The following is a 20,426-nucleotide window of genomic DNA, read 5'->3' as shown; positions in this document are numbered from 1 at the left end:
GAAAATCTGAAAGTTTTGCTAATAATCAGAAACAATCAGCATCCTATAGTGTTACCTTCTTTGTTCTTAGTTATTTGTGAAATGTCACATTTTTAATGGATGCAACATGCACCACAGATAACCAAGAGACAATGGTTTTGGGGAAGCTGCTCTGCTGTCAAAGTGGAACTGAATTTTGCTGGCCTGAAAATAAGGTATTTCTCACCTTAGGGGTTACAAAACCCAATTTTGCCTATTATTAGAAAAGCCCTCTGTTGCCTCTGACAGGACTGAAGGCAAAGTAACTGTATTGGAGAAAAAGATCCAACAATATACATTGCCTGCTGAAAACTTCACCAGATTAAGCAGTTCTGTTTTCTACAGATAAACCAGTGTTTATCAATTGCTGGTAATAGTCCGTATGAATTCAGCTTTTTGATGCAGCCTTTGGGATTTGGAGTTGTTCCTGGATAATCTTCACCAGATTAAGCAGTTCTGTTTTCTACTGACCCATGAAGTAAATAAAAATCAGTGTTTATCAATTGCTGGTAACAGTCTGTATGAATTCAGCTTTTTGATGCAGCCTATGGGATTTGGAGTTGTTCCTGGATAAAGCTTGAACCCACAAACATTAGGCATGTGGTTGTAAGCAGTTTCCATGGGAATAGCATTAAAAGCTATTTAAAGAATGAGAAAATACTGAACGCATCTTTTGTAGATTTTTATGCCAAAATAATTGATCCTAAAAGCTCATGTGAAGCAGTCCACACGCTGATACAATGCTGCACAGAGATGTTTAATTCTCCTTTTGTTAGGGGTAAGGTATTTATAAGTACTTGTGACAGGCAAACACTCTGCAGACAGAAGTTATATGAGCATTTATAATTCTGCTCTACCTTCATTTTATGTGCTGAGGAATTGTATTGATGAACACTGCAGTCTTTCCTAAACCAGTATTTGATATTAGTATTTAATTCTCAGTGAACAGAAAGAGCTCAGGCTTAGTTCAGATAATGTCCTTATTTTTTGTTATCAGAATAAAGCCAGGATTTTAGGAGGAAAAGAAAAGATAAACTCTTTGGTCTTTTTTTGAAGTTGAGGAGATGGCACAGGAGTAACAGACCAGGGCATTCAGCACTCACAAATACCCTAGAATAATAAACCAGCGTGTAAACCAACAGTGAACAAAAAGGGGGAAATCCAGCCTGTGCAGACCTTCTGAATAACTCTGCTTTTACTGTGGGTAACTGTGGGGTGCAGGAAAGGGAAAGGAGAGGGTGAGAACAGGGCGCAGAATTGATTTGAGAAGCAGAATCTTGTTACAGGCTGCTGGGGAATAGTAGCTAATAGAAAATGTAAATGATCATTTCAACAAGATCTGAGAAATGCTTTCTCAGTGTCGTTTTGAATTGGGTCACTGTTGCTCCAGTGCAATATCATCATCAGTGCTGGATATGATGAAACTAATAGAAACTAGGAAAGTTAATCATGAACCAGGTCAGCTGTCTTTTACTATTAGTGACAGTGTCATCCAGCTGCGATACCTGAATAGCCTTTCTTACACACCATTGGCAGACACTAATTTTTAGGAGCTGATAGACTCCAGATCAATAACTTACCTAATATATTTTCTGAGCCACCTAGAAGCAACTTTGCACATGTGAGATTGGAAAGAAATAGCCTTGAGTTTATGATACTCCATTCTTTTATGGCTATTTCCCTTGGAGTAGGACATTCTCCCCAGGTGCCAGAGGGTGCAGGGCCAGCAGTGCCTCTGCAGAGGTGCAGTTTGGCTGTGCCCAGCTTCCCCATGCCCAGCCACGCAGGCAGCACCTCTTGCCTGCTCATTTTGAACTGTTCTGGGTTGAGCACCACCATCAGGCTGGAACTGGGCCAGGGAAAATTCACTCATTTGAGAAAGTTTCCTTTTTACGATGGAGCAGATAGAAAAATGTGACCCTTGAAGCACATGCTAATATTTGTGTTGCTACGGGTTGACAAACAGGGCAATTAGGGCCTGACCTTCTGGCAAACTCAGCAAGTACTTCAGGAGATGCTTCAAAAACCTTCAGACTTTTCAGATCTTTATTTAGAGGAATGAGGAGATAATCAGTTTGCAGGATGTACTTCAGTGGACAATACCAATCAAATTGAAATTCTAAGCCGTATATTCATGCTCGGCAATAGACTTTTTTTTTTTTTATTAAATGATGTAAAATGCTAGCTAGAAAAATTGTTTCCATGTAGGTTAACAATAGGAGCTCTTGCATAAGCCACTGGAGCTTTAAAAAATGCTTAAAAATGATTTTCTGAAATAATCTAAGTGGAACTGACTGAAGATAAAAATTGAAATAATTTCCTCTGGAACCTACATTATATTTAACTTGTTATCAACATCTGAATTACATTTCTGAGGCAGCAACCATATGTGCTCACAAATTAGGACCTGTATTGCATGCTTTTATTTTTGTAGTTAGAAATGCTCCAAATGAAGGAAGGAATCTTTGTAACTAGGAAAAATACTTAATGAGCTCGTTATTTCCTGCTGTAGACTACCAGGTGCAAACTTTATATTTTGTTTCTGCAGTTGGAGCATTTGTATATTAGCAGGGTATAAGAATGTCCAGCAGGGAATATATTCAACTTTCTGGAAATCTGTTGAAGGTCGTGGAACTCTGCCAAATGTTTTTCTCTTCTAAACAGATAGTTGTACATTTAATAAATATTACAGAATTTGTAACATTACCAACCCCATATCTGCCTTAATATGAAAGGGCCTGAAGGTTGCACGTTTCCATGCTCAAAGGTTAAGATCCTTGGCAACTAGAAAACAAAACTAGATGAATAATGTGTAATGAATACTGAGGTTTTTTGTGTGTGTGACTACGGGAAAAAGTCTGATTAACAGATTTGTTGTCTTCTGTTTTCAAAAGGATGCAGATTTCTTCTTCACTTTCTTTCTTAAACCATAGTGCAAGACTACTGTGTGCTCTCAGGCAGATGTTTCATTGTACCTCAATGGAATTTGGTGACTTTTTGTATATTTCTTAAAGCACATAAGATAAAAAGAATTATATCGGTGAGCAAGTACTTTATAGCAGTGTTTGGGGTTCTGTAAAAAAAGAAACAATATTTGTCCACTGTTGTAAAGTGTTTTGAACTCAGTTGCTTCCTCATTTATATGAAATTTTATTCTTATTTAAAAAAACAAATTGTCTTTATAATGTGCACTGTGGGCTATTTATAGCGCTGAGGTGCTTTCAAGCTGCTGCTTTACGTGGGGATGTGGGGCAATTTCTTGCTGGCCAGCTGCTTCAGAGAATTAATTCAATATGCAGATCCTGAACTTTAATGAAAGACTAATTATCTGGTAGTGGCTGAGCCTCAGAAGCCTGACTGTACCTTTAGGCTTTTGACTCAAGCCTCTATGGAAGGCAGCTGCCACTTTCACGCTGTGTTTTATCTGTTTAGGGCCTGGCTTAGCACACACAGAGTCTTGTTACCACCAGGACCAGAAGGTGAAGGAGAAAAATATCCATTTCCTTTAAAATTCACTTTGAGTTCAATGTGAACCTTAGGAGATATAGTTGCTAATGACCTAGAGTTGATTCATCCATTATCAGATAATCTGCCTTTAGCTGAAATGATTTAAATACAGTGAGTTAAAGACAAAAAAACAATCTCCTAGAACAGAGAGAACTTCGTGCTGAAATGAGTTAAGTATTTTAAGTTAATTGAACACTTTCAACCTTTTAAAAAATCTGGCTGCTTTGGACTGCTCAGTGGAAGCAAAGCAGAAGGAAATCTGATGTACCATGCACTTAGATGGGCTTTCCAGCTTCTTTGTTAACAGAGTGCAAAGTTGCAGGCTGAGACTGGTATATCTGGCTGTCAGTTTTAACCTAACATTTCCTCTTTTTTTCCCTTCAAAAATAATAACTATGGAATGAACATTTCTTGGACCTTTTTTAATGTTTAAAATGAGCAGATGTTCACCTAATGAGGCTTGACATCTATTGATTTTAAATTTTGTTTCCGTTTCATCAGTTGTGTCCTGATTAAAATGGCATGGACTGTCTTCTGATGTTTGATGTTAGAACTTAAGTTTTGTAAAATCTCTTGGGTTTTAACATTCAAAAGCCAATAAGCAGAGAGAGCTGGTAGCCTGAGTGCTGAGGGCAGTTAAGAAAAACTGTGGACTGGCGCAACAGCTTTAATTGGAAATAACTGGACTTTACATAGCTTTGGACCCTGACATTTATTTTCAAGGATTTCTCACTAATAAGGTTTTTCTTTCTTTCCCTTTTGGCTTTAGATAGAAATGTTTTGTTTAATGGATTTGTCAGCTTTCCCATCTTGTCAGAAATCAGATAAACAGCCGCTCATTTATAATGGAATAAGTAAGATGAATAAGTGGTTTATGTATTGATATTCTGTGCACTTAAAATGTCTTGAGGGAGGAAACAAATTGAGTGTCTGATCATGCAATTCTCTTCACAGCAAAGCTCATAGTAAGTCCTAGCTGTTCCATGAAGAAGTTGTAGTCTTACAGAGTATTAATAAATAAATCATCTCTTCAATTTACAGAGCTGACATTAATGGATGAGAAGTTTCATGTCTCACTTGATGTACCTGGATGAGAGTGTACCCTGGAAAGTGCTCTTAAAACTACTTCTTAGCTTTACGTACTGATGAAGGTAATTCTTACCATCTTATTTATTTTTGTATTTATAAAGGAATACACTGATGAGAAGCTTTGTAAGCTTTTGGAAGAACCAGTGATTATTTTAACATAATGCTTTGTTTTCCAGGAACTTGACACCTCTCTTCTACATATTCTGGATCTGAATCACTCTCAACCTGAAGTTAAATAACATTGATGAATTCTCCCTTATATCACTTGTAGATCCTTTGTTTCTTTGTCTGTTGTGTTTGATTTTCATCTTGCACTGATGGAAACTTGCAGTGGCTTTCTAAGGATGGCTACCTCGGTACCAAACTAACATAGAAGATTCTTCTCACTTCTCATATTTCCTTTTTTTAAATTTAAGCAGTCATAAGACAACACACAAGTAGGATATAACTGTTGAATGATGACTCTTTGCCTCCTCCACATCCATTTTTTGTACCCTTCTTCCATTTTCTGTGCTGCCTGCACTTTTGTACCCTGTGATGACAAAGCTGACCTCAGCAGGTTGCCAGTTCTGGAAAAGTGCTTAAAAATCACTTGCGTGACTGAGAGAAATTTGTGCCAGCGACTCCTTGATTACCAGCCTGTCTGGCAGAGCAGCAGCCTCTTAAAGCTGGGGGACACTGAGGTTTGGTGCCCTGGGCACAACAGGGAAGAATCAGAAGAGTGGTCCTTCCCTTGAAGAGAGGCCGGTCCATGGACATCAAGAGAGAAGGCAGGGAGGAATTTCACTAAGCTGGAAGCAATGACTGTTTCTTTGAATCAGGGGGTGAAGTTACCCTAAGAGATGAGGAGGAAAGAAGAAAGAAATAATCTCTGGATTTCTTCCACCCACCCTGCCTCCACCAACAGGGTTTTGTATGTTTTATACTTTCCTTTTTAGAAACTATCTGCGATTTAAAAAAAAAAAAGCAACAACAAAACACTATACAAAACTTTTCGGCTAACCCACTCTACTAAAACACCTACTTTCTCGCTGTTATGCTTTTCTAGGGCTTTGATTAACAGCGCAGCGGAAAACTTGGGGGAGATCTGTGTCACTTTGGGAATTCAGAGGGCTGAATCGCAGAAACGTTCAGACGGGAATCTGCTCAGGAGAGTGCACCCAAGGGACCAGAAACCACATGCAGGCACTGCCCAGGCCACGCCAGGGCTGTTTACAACAACCAGGGTCTGTGCAGAGAGGACTGAGTCAAGAGGTGACAAGAGTGGGTGAAGCAAATGAAAACCTAGCTGCTAAATGACTCAGTGCTGCGGTCGGGACGCACACAGAACATTGGGCATCGTGTCACTTCAGTCACGCCAATAACTCGGCAGTCCTCTAATGATATGATGTATTACCATATAATTGCATAGCTAATTTGGTAGCAAGACTAAATTAATTCCTTAATGTAGAGGTCTGCAAGATACACTACTCTTTTATGTTGTATTTCCCTCAATTAATCTGGAAGGTAGCCAGATAAACAGCTCGTGATAATAATGGTGTACTTGTTCTCTGTCAAATCTCGAATGTTAGAAAGAAAAACCCTGGCTTTCCTGTGCTGCAGCCAGACATAGTTGTCACTCTCTCCTGTTCCAGCAGGTGGAGAAGCTCACCAGTGTGACTAAGAGGAAAGGGAGATAAACGCTTAGCAAACTGCAAAACAAGACTGTTCCAGACCAAGAAACCCTTTGTTTTATTGTGAGGCCAAACATGCCTATTTTTTTTTTAAGAAAAATGAACCGATCAACAAAAGTGTCAAATATAACATCTTATTTTCTAAGGGAGGAAGATGACTTTTGCATCCAAAGCAAACACCATTTCACAGCCCTCTCCCAAAATAACACGGCTTATTACCAACACTGAATAGCCTTTCTCACCTCTAATTCTGAAAGTACCTTTTAAAGATGGATAAAATCTTTAACCCTCTTTCATAGGTGGAGAAGCAAGTAAAGGCTAAGCAGCTTTTGCAAGATACACTATAGATTTGTAGTAAAGACAGTGAATCATCCAATTTCGAGTTACACCTAATGAGACTAGAAACACCAGCACAGGAAAACTGACACAATAAATAATAATCCTGCATGGATTTACAGTGAATGAAAACACGTATTGTGAGCGCTTCTCAAACTGAGATGCCTAATTTGATTGCCAATTAGGTGGCAGTACAATATTTGGTTTTGCTCTTTGAATTATGGGCAGAGAATATCCTTTGAAATGTCCACCAAAAGAATGTACTTTGAAAACTTTGCCGTGTTGTCTGATAAACCAGGTGGGGGCTGGAGGCTTATTGAAATGAATGGATAAAGACTTGGCTTGTTGTTGAGATTGGGTATTGAGCAGGGTTGCCCTACAGAAGTTCCAATCCCAAAGCTATTCTGCGTGTACAAGTATGGGATTCTGGATGCTGGACTGGAGACATATCACCATTGGCAGGAGCAGACAGACATGAGCTACCTCTGGTTAGGTTAATCCTCCAACTGCAACTGCAAGATCATTTGCACCAGCCTTTTCTAAACGTGCAGGACATGAGCTACCTGAATGCTGGGTGTTGTAGCTATCCTAGCCCCGGGTTGGGATTTACTAGCTAAAACACAGCATGAAGCTGTGAGAGTGCTGTGCCAGCTCTCTACATAGAGCATCTCTGTGAGCTGTCCATTTGCAGTATGGCAGATCCTCAGAACTCAGGGCAGTGCTCTCTGCAGGGAGCTTATAGTTCACTTTATGAATCAAAGTTCTCTTCCAGGTTTCACTGTCTTGAGAGAAATGCTTGACCTCAGTTATGTCAGTTTACTTGGCTGTAGGATAGATTTTACTATAACCACTTAGAGTAGTCCAGCTGGATAGTTTAAGGATGAAGTGAAAGATTAAGTGATACATGAAGCAACAGATGATCTGTAAAAATTTCTTCTTTGGAAGTATAATCCTGCTTTTTGATATAGGTTAACTCAAACTTTGAAAGCCTAGCTCTGGGAAACTGGACCTTAACCCTAATTGTGGACTTTCTGAATGTGTCCTGTTTACTGAAGGTCTGAATCCCTTTGGCATCTCTCAGAATTCTTCTTGTCTGAATCTTGCCTTCTGTGCAAATCTCAGCAACTGAGAACACGATAGTTAGAGCATGATAGTTTTAGGTTGTATCAAGATGAACTCTGTACTTTCAATCTATTATAATGTTTGATCTTTCTGACCCCAAATCAAAGCTATTTTCTGAAGCATTACCATGGTGATGCACAACATAGTATATTGTCATTGCCGGTGCTTTTAGAGCTTTATTGACATGCTTTTGAGCTGAAGGAAAAGATATATATGAAATAATAGCACGTAATGTTGGAGATTGACTTAAAATGGGATGCTACATGAAATATTTAATAGAATTTCTAAAATTATATCAAAACAAGTTACCAGAAAATTAAAAATACTTAAGTAGATAGAGCTGCAAACATAGATATTAGTGTGTAAGTACAACCCAGCCTCTCCTTCCAAAGCACCAAAGGAAGAAATGTTTGCTAGCAAATTGAGTAATTGTTTCTGAAAATTGGCAGCTATCTAGTTTCTGGGTAAGCCTTCAGTATTACCTATTCCTAAGAAACTTCTTTGGATTCACAGAGTGCTTACTATTGTGAAGCTAATAGATATGTTTTTGATGAATACATTTTTCCATTTGAATTGTGAGAGCAGTAACCTTTAGTCGTACACAGACAAGATCATTTCAATTCTAAGCTTAGTCCGGCAAAATTGCTTGATTCAGAATCTGATATGTGCATTGGCTTAATTATTTTTGAGGTTTTTTTCCATTGTGATGATTCTTATGTGATGATCAGATTGTGAAGTTTATTTTATGTGTATGGTACATTCATCTTAGGTCTGATGAATTTATTTCTCCTCTGCTTTCCCCTGCTCTTTAAAAATATGCAGGATTTCTTGTATTGCTTTTTAGAACACCCTTTGGGAACATCATATTTTGTAGATCTGATCCCATCTTCCCTGAAAACCAGCAATGGGGGTTTGATGTGAAATCCTGACCATATTTGGGATTCAGCAGGAATCTTAAACCATTATCAGGTAGTTCAGACCCCACTCAGTGCAAATGAGGACCAAACCCCATTCATTTTCCTAGGTTAGGCAAGATTCCTAAAGCTCTGTTGCTGAGATGTGCAAGAGTTGACCCATCTCGTTTGAATCTGTGTGTCTGCCTAATTTAGGCTAATAAGAGTGCACTCAGTGCTATGTATTTTACCTTGTATATCATTAATTTTAACATATTTTGTCACTTCTTGTGAAAATTCATTAATGAGAATAGAAACATCAAATTTACATACATCAATGACTAAGCAGTTATGTTAACCAGATTGTTAGAAACATCAACATTACTTTAAAGAAGATATAATTATATACTGCTTCACATATTGGGTGTTATTTCTGTCTGAATTGTAATGTGGCTAAAATATTATTTTGATTAAGCTGATGAGTTCATTCTCATTTATCTCCGTTTATCTCCTTCATTCTGATTGATTTCATTCAGAAACCTTTTAAATCTGTGTTGAAGCCTCTTGCTAAAGTTCAAGCAATACAGTCCAATTCTTCATGAGGGCAGAGCTATTGGAAACTGGGAGGAGGAAGAGAATGGAACAGGTTGTTTTAAGCCATAGGACTGAACTTCCTGAGTGAATTTGGGAATTACTTGAGAAGTATAAGTTAATGCAAATCAATGCAAATCAGTTCAGCTTTGCATCTAGAAGCTCAATAAACGGGTTGAACTAGCAGATTTGAACTTGCTTGTGCTAACAGTCACCCTGATTAGCTGCCTTTTCCCAGCAGGTCCTTATCGACTCTGGAAAAATTCTAATTTCCTATTTTTAATTTCCTAAATAATGGGAAAGATTGCACAAGTTCTTTCAGAATTAACTAGAGCTCTCCGTGGTGGGCTCTTGCCCCAGAAGTGGTGAGGCTGACAAGGCAGTCCTGCTGGCTCGTATCCTCTTCCCGTCGTACGAACGAGGGTTCCATGCAAAGAATGGAGCTGAGTGCCAGAAGACTCCAATCAACACATCATGTGTTCATCTTATCTAAAGAGGTGGCTCAGCTTTCCCTTTCCAGATCCATTTTTAAAGCCTATTAACAGTTTGTTTGTTAGGTAATAATAAAAAAATAGAAATGCAGCAATCAAAAGAACAAATTAGGAATTATGGGAGTTGTGGCTGAACATTAAAGCTCTCTTGGTCGCTTGCTCGGACTGTACCCAATCACCTCCCCGTGTCGCACATCTTCTGCTTAGACTGTAAGTATGATGATTGTACTTGTTATGCTAAAGTTTTGTAGACGTGGTTATAGGCAAAGGACAGCTCTTAACTGCTGTTTGCACCATGTAGAACTCAGTGCTGTTAGCTAGAGGCAGGTTACCAGAGATGGTGCTGGGTGGTCTACCTGTGATAACACTGCAGATATAAAGGACAGCTTTACGTCTAACTGTTGTCTTACTGGGTTACAAAGCTACTCTGCTTTGTAACACCAACAAAATGCTTCAAACATTGCTGATTGCTTTTGAGCTTTGCTAGACTCCTCTTCTTTCCAGCTGTGATGTCCAGACCACCCACTAGTAACATACTAGAGAAAAGTGACACAGCTATAACGGCTTTGCCTTCCACACTCTCTGTCTGACCTTCGGAATCCAGCTGTGATGTCCGGAGCACCCACTAGTAACATACTAGAGAAAAGTGACACAGCTATAACGGCTTTGCCTTCCACACTCTCTGTCTGACCTTTGCACATACAGTAGGAAAAAAAAGAGGGGAAATGTGTTTAGCAATTAACTTCTCCATTCTCAGTGAACTGCTAGGTTAAGGGTTAACTATCAGCAACAACAACATGTTAAATAAGCCAATAAATAGATTATATACAGCATTGCCTGTATATGAAAAAAAATACTTCAGATAAGAAAGGGTTTTTTTTTTATTTTAGCTGGATATCTTGGGGCTAGTCCTGCTCCCGGGTTAGATATAGCCAGGTACTCTGGTTGTAGGCTGTCTTCTCCCACAGGAAGACCCATGCCTACTGCATGGGAGTTGCACCACTCCCCACACAAGCCAGTCTTTGTTTCTGGCTTCCCCCTTGCTTGAATGCAAGCTGTGCACGAGCTCTAGCTCCCCATCCCTTTGCAGTGTGGATACAACGCAGAGTAATTTAATTAAGGATGCTCTGTGGGGAAAAGAGAAGGCAGCCGCAGCCAGGGGACAGCATATAAAAACAGAGCATCGGATGCAGCTAAAGGATCAGTTGTATTGTAAAAGGAAAAATGGATAGTGTGACAAGATGGCAAAATGGCAGTTTATATAAACTCACACAGATCCCATGTTATGCTCAGAACCAGGACACAGCACATTCTTTTATGAGCTGTTGCAGCAGGCAGTGTGAGTGTATTGCATTGTTTTTCTAACTGGGCCATGACATTTAATGAAACTGTGATTTTTTTCCCCCTCACTAATAATACAAAATATTTAAGCAATATCTAACATTGCTTTTAGAGGCTTTGTTTATAACTTTTGTTGCTCTTGGCAAGACTGTTTAGCCTCACTGGGAGAAGAAGTCTGAATCATTCTTATGTGAGTTTACTTGGCAAGACTGTTTAGCCTCACTGGGAGAGGAAGGATAGTCTGATCATTCTTATGTGAGTTTGGAAACTTCAGGGCTCCTGTAGAAGAATCTACAGTCCTGTTAGGAACGCAGTTTTCCCACATGATGTACACAGGAATTTGCTATCTTGCCAGCAGTGGCCAGAATCCTGGATGCAGGGCCACCTTGAAGGAAACCTCAGAGAGGAATGCCTAGAAGATGTGTACATACATTTCACCATGGCGTGTATTAACCTCTTTTCCTCTTACACTTTCATCTCTGTGTGTAGGACAGGGTAGTGGGTCAGGGGATTAACAAGTTTAACAATTTTATTACTTCACTTCTCTCATAAAACTTTCCAATTCCCTGAGGCTTTTAGAGATAGAAGGGGCCTCATAACTTAACTCTGGTTTCAAATAGACAGAAAGTCAAAGGTCTCCCCACACTTGCAGGGGCAGTATCAGGGCAACTATAATTGCACTGACGCTAGTGGAAAGATACCTGCTTCGGAGCTTCCCCATTGCAATGGGAATTTTGAGACTATTGTAATGCTTAAATTATTTGAAAAGTGAAGTACTGCATACTGTTTTAGGAGCTGGCTTAAAAAACTAGAAATCCAAACTCATTCTAATGTTAATTGCACTGAACTACATATTGGGCTAATTGCAAAGCTTTTAGCTATGTTGGTTGTCCATGTACTCCTACTTCCCTGCCCAGGAGTCCCAAATTACATATAATGGAAAAAATTAAAGCATTAAATGGTTACTGCAAGTGGCTTAGATTGCAGTCTGCCATAACATCTACGTCATCAGCACAGGAAACAAGAAGTGTTATTGTCTGGAACGTTTCCATTCATCTAAAAGACATTGGGAAGGCCTAGCACTTGATTTTTACATGAAAAATTCTTCATCTTTAGATGCTACAAAACAGGAAAAGGAGGTTTTCTTGGAATTCATTTGTGATTCTGAAAGACATCAGAAAGCTGTACTTCAGGATTGTAGATTAGTCAGTAAAAAGCCTGAGGAAAATAACAGAAATCCCTCAGTTTTGATGACTAACATTTTAGGTACCATGACTTGACACAATAAGTGATACACTACAATGTCACTTTATGGTGAGGGTGCTTGTCACTGGAAGAGAACAAGGACAAGGACTCCTCCCTGTTCCCCCTCTAAGTCCTCAGAGGAGGGGACTCACAAAAGTGACAAGACTACAAAGCTATTTTTATTGAGGCCTCTGCTGCTGCAAGAGAAGCTGGAAGGTTTTCAGAGCAATAGGAAACTACTTTTCTTTGCTAAATGATGCACGTACTGCCTAGATGCACTCTGCAAAATAGGTCTGGACACATTCCAAGGCTCCACCAAACCTGAGCTCTGGCACAGTATGAACGAGGTCATCCGGAGCTGCTCAGCCTGGAATGTCATCAACACATTTGACTTGCACCTGGCACTGCAAGTACCCACCTGATTTTCTTGTTGTGTAGGTCCATTAATTGTGCAGTGCAACAGAGCTAAATGGCTGCAAATATTTACCCATCTTTAGTTTTTCCATGATTATTGAAGTAGTGCTTGATTTGAAGCTGGCATGAAGAATCATGTTTTCACCATAATGAAAAACAATCTACACAAATGATTTTTCTTTGCTTATTTCTATTTCCTACATGCTGGTAATGAACTGTGTAATCTGGCACCAGGTACACACTCCAAAGCAAGTTTTTCTGGGACTACAGCAAAGCAGAAATGTTTGCTAGCGTGTTATATTCAAAGATGATAAAAGCATCCTCAGCACCTGTCCGTGAGCAGAACAGTCACTGTTGGAGGTCTGTGCTTGACTGACTGCGTCAGCATAACCGGAATGAATGTATTTATGGTGCTCAGCAGGTATCTGAAAACAAGTTTTCCTTGAAAATGCTGTGCTATATTATGTTCTCCAATTACCTCCTACTGCTGAAACTGCTGGGAAAAAGATCCTTGCCACTGATAACAGAGGTGTTAAAATCAAACATACACTCCAGGATTTTGCTTCAGTAGGTCCTAGAAAAGAAGGGAACCAAATCTTCACGGTTCTTTGAATTTTTGGTCTCACCTGATTACTCTACTCTGTAGTTATGCCTGTAGCATAGAAATATCTTCATAAAACTTGAATTTATCCCCTAGGTGAGAAGGAAACAGAGTAAGAAGAAGTGTACTACGTGAGAGAGTGTGTGCTTTTCATGCTCCCTCATGATCTATGGCCTGCAAGTGTCCCTGTCTGTATTATACCCATATCTAGTCCTGATACAAAACTGCTGGTCTTTGACATGAGCTGCATCGTGGCTTGCCATGAGCCTTGACATGAGTTGTGTCTTTGACAAGAGCTGCACCATCAACAATAGACTGGTACAGTCATGTTTTCCAAATAGAACATAACCTGTTGGAATCACAGCTCTCAGGAGTTCATGACGTCAAAGACAATCGAAAGCCTTGGAAAGGGCAGTAAAATAGTTCATCTCCAGAATCTGAAGGAGCTAGAGAGTTGCTTTGTGCCTCTCCACTTCCTCTAGTTACTGTAACAGGAACTCTTCTGCAGCTTCTCTATCTCGAACCATTATGAAAGCTGGTAATCAAATTGGGCTGATTTTTAACTGATCACTGTACCAAATGATGTCATTGGGAGTCTTGCAAAATACCCACCTACCCAATCAACCAAAACTACAAAAATCACAAAACCCACAAAAAAACACCTCCCCCTCCAAACCCCTGAACACATTGTAGTTCTTGCCTTTGCTCTGCAATGGAAGTTGGAATGAGATATAGAGGAGAACAGGTCTCTTTCTTAGAACACATTCAGTGTGAAATATTCACCTTCTATGACATGGACCTTCTTCTTTTAAATTCTCAGTATCCTAAAAGTCAGACCCTCCACATCCACTTGACAGTTCTCGGGTCTCCTTCCCTATTCTACAGTGTTCTCAGCCATTACTGGTTGGTAGTAGTGATCACAAAGTTCTTCTGCATTCCTTATTTTAAACAGTGTCACACAACTTGAGAAACACTGAATGAAACAGTCTGCTTTTGTCTACAGAAATGGCAATATCTTTCCAGTCTTTCTTCCTTTAATTATCTAGAGAGAAAAAAATCCCTTTCATCATCACAAAACTTTAAGTGACAGCATCTCTGAGACGAGAGTGTTATCATGTTGGCAACAGGCTGAGTAAATTGGAATGAGCTTGGATGACTTCTTCCCGTTGTTCAGAAGCAACACTGCGAGCCTCACAGCATCTGTTTTTTTGCTTTGCAGGAGCACCCCAGGGAGAAGATGATCATGTATTGTCAAAAAGTAATACCTTTTCTAACAAGAACAGTAGGATTAGAAGCACGAATCTGGAATTATGGCAGCATGTTATAAACGAGAGTAGCTGGGAGACAAGCAATGCACAAATCTTTGCTTCCTGAAGAAAGTACAGAAAAGGTACAATTGGTATCAGCCAAGAGAATAAAAGCTGCATGAAAAGAAATTACTGTTGAGTATGAGAAATGCTGATGCTTGAAAATGCCTTTGCTCTCATTCGTTCTCCATGGACACTTCCATCAATGTACTTTGCAATCAACTGCAGGCAGTTTCGTTTTATTCCGAGGAAGCAGTTGTAGATACTTGGCATTTTATCAGTCAAATTCAGAAGAGTCTATAGGGAAATGGGCCACCTGTACTGCTGTTGTGTCTTCTAGCTGGTCTCACTCCCACTGGTTGGTGTTTCTGGGAGGGCTCTTCTCCCACTGAGGCTTCTGGAAGCAGTCAGCAAGCTGAGCCCTCTGGAAAGCACACCAACAGTTTTGGGGAGTGGTGATGTTTTCAGTGGTGAGCTTGCTGTTTAGATGCTTAGATGGGAGCCGATCACTTTTAAAAAATCTGGCTCAGCAAAGTCTAAATGGCAAGACTCCTGATAACTGTAGTGTCACCAGGTTTAAATCATGCACCCTTAGTTTTATGTCTGTCTCTCTAAACTCCTGCTCCTGCCTTTTGCTCTCTTGGAGTTTGACAGTTGCAGGTGGTTAAAGGATGTGTGTCTGTGGCACCGCTGGAGCATAACTCGTGTGTAGGTAGTTTCCTTTTCTCTGTGGAACTTGCTGTGCTGCTGCCTGTGGGCAGAGTGAGAAGGCGGGCGCTGGCTGCCTCACTCTGCAGCAGTGCAGGTCCATCCCAAATTCAGCAAATGAGCAGCCACAGGTTAAGTTTTCAGAAATACCCTCTTCGACAATATTCTTGGGCAACGGGATGGAGAGGGCCCTGACAACGAGGTACGTGGGCACTGAGCATGATAATTTTTCTGGAGAGGATTTTTGTTCATTAGGAGTTTCCCCAATGGGGAGTAGGTGACATTCTGAAGGATTTTTGTTACTGTTGTTGCAGGTTATTTGGAGATTTGAAACTGGCCGGTGTAATGAGTCAGGGCTTGCAGCATTTGCTTATACAGAATAGAAGAAACCCCTGCCAGTATCTCACAGTATGGTGTCAAGAAAGCCTTTATTTTCATGTGCTTAACAGTAAGAGGCAATTGATCTGTAATTTGTCTCGGGTTTGTGGTTTGTGTGTGGGTTTTTTTAAATAAGAAACGTCTTTAATTGTCATTTAATGTACACTGTTGCATCCAATGATTCTCTTTTTCCACTTGAGTGACTCTTCCCATGGTGGTGTCTCACTGTTTAAAACTGAGTGAGTGACTCTTCCCATGGTGGTGTCTCACTCTGTTTAAAACTGAGTTTTTTATCAAAGCTAGATTCACGATGGCTCCATAACCTTCCTCCAGTGAAAGAAAGTAATTATTCAACCAAAATATATATACTTTGGTTATTATGTCAACATACCCACTTCCTGCTGGATATTAAACTGTATTATTCCTGGAGTCTGGACTGGGAATATGATTAATAACAGGTTCTGATACAGAAAGTAGCAAATGAAGGGAGAGTAATAGTAATTTTTCATTTGAATCACAGACAAATTGGCTGTTTTGCAGTACTTGTCTATGGCAATTATATGTTGTTTTGCTTCCTAATGCTGATTTCCTTCCACAGTTTATTAGCATGACTGTCAGGAAAACACTAACATATTGTTTTTGTGTATAAACACTTCTGGCCAGGTGGAGAAGACAGCCCTGTCTGAGCTGCTGATTAGATCTGTTTGAATTCAAGCACTCCTGTGAGATAGCGCCTTTGCTGAGCAGCTCTCACCCTGCCCGTGGTGTGGCACAGCAAGCTGCTCGCACCATCAGCCTGCTCGTGGTGCCCATCTGTGAGTGGCCTCACTTGTGACAGTCTGGGGAAAAGACGTGCAAACCTTCTGCAGATGTAGTTTGTCCCAAAATCCAGATCATCCTTCTCTGGCTTGCACAAGTCACCCTGCTGAGCTTGAACTGCAGGTTTGTGCTCTGCCGTGGAGCAGTGCCAAGCTGCTGGAAAGGCTTGTCACTTTTTTTTGTTATTCCAAAATAGGATGTTGAGCTCTTCAGAAATGCTGACCTGCTGAGTTAGATTTGTAATCAAACTTTGGCAGGATTTACACAAGGGACTCTCAGTACTTCACGTTTTATGGTGCTTATGGTCAAGATTCTATATTCTTCCAGAACTCATTGTTCCCAGCTCTCCGAAGAAATTTGGCCCCAGCATGCCCTTAAATGCCTTTATAGAGGAACTAAAAGGGAGAAAAATAAAAAAAGAATTACTTTTGTTTTCTAATTTCTCCATTACAACAGTTGTATTTTGTAGTTTCACAAAATAAGATGATAAAAGTTGAAACAACGGCTGGATTGAGTTGTCAGAGGGTCTAGAAGAGAACCACTGAGATTTAAGTTTCCCACAAGAAGTAGGTAGTCTTAATCTTTCTAAGTAAATGGTAGATGGCTTTGTACCATTTTGTCTTAAAATGACCATTTTTAATCTGTGACTCTCATTTCCTTTTCACATTCTAATTCAAAACAGCTAGATGTAAGACAGGCAGCAAAACAGAGGATGCTTAAATTCTTACTAAAAGAACACAAACAAGGAACACTTGCATACACGTAAAACCAAACGTCACTGCAAAAACCAATTAATTCCAAATTGTCTATGAATTATCAGTGATTGATTCAAAGTGAAATGGATAATAGGAAAGGAAAATGGATATATGGTTTGTACATACATGTATAAATGAACAGATATATATGTAAATATACATATTATATAACTCATGATGATGAGAAAGTACTTAACAAAGTGCAATTTTTTACTGTGAGATACTAATTTTAGGATGTGAAAGTACACATTTTAGCTACTTAAACACCATGAATGTACAGCCAATGTGGGTCTGATTACATAGGTCCAGACAAAATGGGCAAGACATTGCTGGATTCACAGTATAAACAAGAAGATTTTTGAAAATGAATGTGTTACAACATTAACACCGTCATGCTAAGCAATATTTCCCAAACAAATACATATCTTGTAATGACAATTTCTCATTAAGATATGGATTGTTTCTAGACTTTTCCTTCTCTACAGAAATTACTTTTTGCTTTTAACACAGGCTCACTCATTATGCAGATGGCTTAATGATCTTGTATTCATTGCTATATCAATGTGGGAACAGTATTCTTACTTAATTCCATTTTTTCCTTTATTCTGAAATCTGATTGCTCAAAGTTCTTTGATGTTGTGGTTTTGATCACAGAGAGCTTTCATGCACCGTTTACAGACCTGTCTTAATGTACTTATCTCTTCACAAAAAGTAATGTTAAAACCTTGCATTACATTTGTGCTGTTACCAGCTTCCAATAAAACAAAAAGTGGGTAGTGTATCAGTGAATTAAATTTCTAAATAGCAATATTTGTGCATATGCCTAGGAAGCGATTTGCCTTTTCTGACGAGTAATTATACAACAAATTGGGAGCAACTGTCACATTAGAAGTATTACTTCAATATATCAGAATTTTTGAGAACTACCAAAGTTACAGCATTTAAGAAAACAAAGCACAAAACTGTCACATAGCTCCAGCTATCCCCCCAAAAATTCTGTTCCCTGAGCTATTTCTTGGCCGTTACAATCTGGAAAATACTGTTCCCTGAAATAAATAGCCTCCCTGCCAGTATTTGACATTATTTAAGAAATGGTCCCTTACATCTTTTCCAATCTCTTCCCTAAGCTTTACAGAACCTGCAAAGATGAACACTTATAAGCAGAACGTTTTGGTTGCTAAATAAGAAATCCTGTTTGTTTAGGAGGGGGCAACAGCAGGAAAGTATGTGAAAGATGCTTCTGCCCACGGTACCAATTAAGTAGTATTCTGCTCTTTAAGCCAGCAACGGAAAAACAAAGCCTTGTACTTTAGTTTTCCTTGAGCAAAGAAAAACAAAAGTCTCCTGTACAATATTCAATACTTCTCCACATATTGCTTTTCAGATAATAATTGAGCGGGTTTTGAATATTTCTCATGCATTCAGACTGTCAGTAATTTCACTGCTCTTAGATTCTGGTAAGGAGATGCACTTAGGTCAAAAAATGATATTTAAAATCCAGCATATCTGAGAAATAATTAGCTCCATTTTGATTACCCTGTCTCATTAACAGAGAGAGCATTGATTTTCACTGTACTTGTGTTATCATACAAAATTGAGATTGTGGATATTTCATTGTAAGTAACACTGTTATTTGGTCTTGGTTGCCTTAAATGTCTGTATTTTTTAGGCTTTCAGTTTTAAAGGATATTATTGGCTTAATTGTCCTTTAACTGTTACAAGTACAGTATGGTTTTAGCTAACACAAATTTAGAATATGACAGGGCAAAAAAACTAGAGGGCAAAATTTTCACATATCCCTTGGAGGTTTTCTCTTTCTGTCCCTTTGGGAGACAGCAGAGGTCGGGACTAATTCCCATCAAGCCAGCTGGAAGCTGTTGTTCCTGGATAAAAGAATACAAAGTCTTCTTGATAGTGAAACTGAGTGGAGGCAAGTGTTCCCTTGTCTCATTGATATGATTGCCTTTGGAAATGTATGACCCTGCTAAGTGCATCTGGCATAGTTTTTTGTCAGCCAGCAAAGGTGGTTTTTTATCAGTTAGGTTGATGGTTGGACTAGATGATCTTAAAGGTCCCCCCAAACCTAGACAGTTCTATGATTCTGTTATTCTATTTTAATACAAGAGAAAAAAATCTTTACAAAGTGAAGTCATAGTGACATGTCAGTTCCTAGTGACACTACACAATTAATAATCAGAGGTGGTAGAAATCTAACCTAAACCAGTTTAAATTAATATTATAGGAGATGAGGGAAGAAAACGATGAACTGAAACTCTGAGAACATTGTATTTTTCTGCTTGGTGAATTCATTTTTAAAAAGAATATTTAGTAACTTATGTGTGCATTACCTGATTCTGTGCATGCGTGATTTCATTTCAATAGATTTTTTTACTAATTACTACCTACTTGTAGAAGTTCTGGAAAAGAAAAAGAGAAATCCAAGCTTTTTTCTCTTGATAGAAAGTCACTGCCCTCTGAAAATTTCGTTTTGTTTCTAATGGCATTCCCATTTCTTCTAGCTTTTGATTTAAAATTTAGGTTTTTGCAGTTACTAACTTTATAACAGAATTTATGACCTATCCAGTTTATAAATTTAAGATAGGTTTTTAACAGCCAAATAATATATGCATTTTGCGCAATAATAATATGATAGAATTATCAAATTGCTTGCCAGATCATCCATAATAAGGCTAAATGATATGAATCAGTGATGGAAACAATGTTTGTATTGTTATTACACCCACAAGTCAACTTGTGTATGCTCTCAGTTCTATATGCTTGTGTATGATTTCGGTTTCAACTTAGCTTGCTACATCAAAAGAAAAAAGCCCATGCTTTCTGATCTAAATGCAGTTAGCACAAGAGAACAATTGCTCATTAATAAAAGCTTCTTACTATTGAAATATGGAACTGTCACTTTGTGTACATGTACATAAATGCTTCCAAATTTAACATTCGCAGTGCATTTTTTTCTGCTTCATCTACTCTGATTTTAGTCAAAGGGGGCTTCTTTGATTTCATAAGTAATCCAGTAAATTGTCTTATTGACTAATTGCATTTCTCTGAGTTGATTTTAAATGTTTGCTTCTGTTCTCTCTGAAGTATATTAGCCTACGTGAAGTTTCTCAGAGTTACTTC

The sequence above is a fragment of the Calidris pugnax genome, unplaced genomic scaffold (genome assembly GCF_001431845.1).
Source record: "Calidris pugnax isolate Ruff unplaced genomic scaffold, ASM143184v1 scaffold118, whole genome shotgun sequence".
Classification (NCBI taxonomy): domain Eukaryota; kingdom Metazoa; phylum Chordata; class Aves; order Charadriiformes; family Scolopacidae; genus Calidris; species Calidris pugnax.
This window is presented reverse-complemented; position numbering follows the sequence as displayed.